The following is a 2,735-nucleotide window of genomic DNA, read 5'->3' on the forward strand; positions in this document are numbered from 1 at the left end:
AAGAAGTATGAATATTAAAAGTCTCTAATCCTTTAAGGACACAGACTAAAGCCAAAGATAGTGATACATCCTTTAATCTCAGCACTCAAAAGCCAGAGGCAGGCAGATCACTGTGTGATTCAGACAAGCCTCATCTACATAGCCAGTTCTAGACAAACAAGGAATACATAGAACCTGTTTTTTAATAAATGAATAAGTAAATAATACAGAGAATAGCAGATTTAATTATCAACCATAATGCTTTTTCCTGACTGAAGAAATGTTACCAATTACCCAATATCAACACAGGAAACAAGTGTGCATCATTATTCCAATGTCAAATGAAAGCTAGTCACAAAGATGTAGAAGATTACTTTATACATTTTAAAGGAACTATATATCCATAAGACACTGCAACTCTAAATGTATATGCATCAATATGTGGAATAAATTTCATAAAATGCTAGTAGATATAACATCACAGAATAAATTCTTCAATATATTAGTGAGTGACTTCTATACCCACTCTTAAAATATATTATCCATAATAAAATAAACAGAAAAACATTGGAAATAGATGACATTAATTTAACCTTGATTCAAGTTTTATTCAAGAGTTATTTCACATATATATTTTATTCAATACATGTAAATGTATAAATATAAATCATGACATTAACAGCTCAAAGACAAAAATTACATAGTCATTTCATACCTATCAAAAAATACAAAGTATGTGGCAATGATGGATAACAACATGTGATATGAAAATTCAAAGGGGGGTTTGTGGATTTAGTGCAAGGCCCTGGGTTTGATCCCCAGCTCCAGAAAAGAAAAAGAAAATTCAAAGGGTGATAAAATAATCAGATCATAGAGGAGTGAAAATTGTCATAGAGGAGATAATAATTGTCTCTGGATATGCTATGAGGAACCTCTTTACTTTGTATGCTAATTAAAATAAGTTTAAGATCTTAATATAGTTGAAAATAGACTATATACCTACAGAGAAAGCTAATGGAATGAAAAAGTCAAATATAAAAACCTTTCTGGTGTTTTTCACAAAGGGATCCTGGGGATTGTTGAGGGAATCCACCTTCACTCCAAATAAGGTACCAATGGTCACATCCTTATTGTACGTCCCAAAGATGCTGAGTAGAGAAGAAGACGAGTTAATGTGTTACTCACACAACCTCTGAGCTATGTGACCATTGGTTTGCAGTATAATCAACACAGCCTGAGTTTATTACTGTGGTGTCTTCAAAACTCAACATGATATTACTACCCACACAATTTCCAGAACCTTCTATCTCTTCAGTTGGATGAAAGATGTAGAAGAAACTTGTTTCTTGTTGATTTTTCTATGAAACTCAATAAAACCTGAAGATTTAGATTCTTAAAAGTTACAGCTAACATACACTTTTCAAACCAATGACCTCTTGTGTAGCAGAAATATCTTCTTCACACATTTCTTAATCCCCACATCTGCAGCTTTCCTAAATTTTCTTCTTTCATTCTAAACTATATAATTTGTCTTTTCAAACATACAAGACGACAACAGCTAACCTAATTTTGCCTCAGGTGCACAAGGAAGAGACTCTCACAAGTATTCTTGGAAGCTGTTCTTTACTGAGTGGTTCACAGCAGGGTAGCATCATGCCTCCCCCTTACTCTTGATCTGGAAAAATTTTAGCTACTTCTCAGGTAGAGGGAGGTCTCCAGATGGGGCACAGAGCCCCCCAGCAAATGCATGCATCATTACTCACTCTTTCATGGTGACACGCTTGCCCTTCTCTACTCCCCGGCACATGTTTTTCACCAGTGCGTCTCCATATTCTTGGATGATGGGGAACATCTAAGCACAAAACACAACACAGTTTCCTGGTAAATGGCAATATCTGAGTTCCCAAATAACAAACTTTTGTAATTATAAAAAGATCATAATATTTTTAAAAGGACTACATATGACAAAAGAACAACAACAAAACAAAAAACCAACGGAACAACAAAATAAAACAAAAAACAAGCACAACAATGAAAGACAACAAAGACCATTCTTAGCAACGTCATAATCAAAGGCATATCTCTTTAAAGAGTATGATATTATTTCTACCAATACTCTGATAAAATCTACTCTATTTACAATAAATAGCTCTTCATTAATTTACCTCCTTCAGGTTTCCAATGCTAAATTTTGGTGTAAGCAATGTTCAGATTCTTTTCCATTCTTCATTTTGAGATCTTGGTATACCTTTTTTCATAAATCCAGGTGGACCAAAAATCTACAATACCAAGAAAATAGATTTTTTCCCCTGAATTGGATTGGTTATCTTAACAGTCACAAAACTTCCATACAATAGACAACATTCTTTAACAGTTACTAGCCCTCTTCTAGGTAGCAGTTTTCAAGCTAATCTCTCAACAACATTTCCTCAAACTAGGGCTGAAGCAATGGCTCAGTGGTCAATACTACTTGCTCCTCTTGCAGAGGACTCTGGTTCAATTCTCAGCAACTACATTAGGTGGTTCTCAACTGCCAAGAACTACAATTCTGAGTATCTGATGCCCTCTTCTGTTCTCTGTACACATACATACATTTTATACACGTGATAAAAAAAAAACTACATAAAATGCTTCAAAGTTAAAATACAGATACATAGACTACATGTTTGGGATTAACTTTTATATTACAATCTTCATTTCAATATGATTTCCTCTGTAGAAAAAAATGTCTTTTTTATATGACAAGACAGGTAGAA

At 33.9% G+C, this 2,735-nt stretch overlaps 1 long non-coding RNA gene across 1 annotated transcript; it reads right to left on the reverse strand.

Moving 5' to 3' along the window:
• Positions 1 to 1,701: 1,701 nt before the first annotated feature.
• On the reverse strand, positions 1,702 to 2,252 carry LOC119086147. The gene is made up of 2 exons (XR_005089874.1): positions 2,145 to 2,252; positions 1,702 to 1,831 (listed from the first exon to the last, which is right to left on the reverse strand). It is a non-coding gene; the product is annotated as an uncharacterized LOC119086147 (long non-coding RNA).
• Positions 2,253 to 2,735: the final 483 nt, after the last annotated feature.

Source organism: Peromyscus leucopus, chromosome 23 (genome assembly GCF_004664715.2).
Source record: "Peromyscus leucopus breed LL Stock chromosome 23, UCI_PerLeu_2.1, whole genome shotgun sequence".
Lineage (NCBI taxonomy): Eukaryota > Metazoa > Chordata > Mammalia > Rodentia > Cricetidae > Peromyscus > Peromyscus leucopus.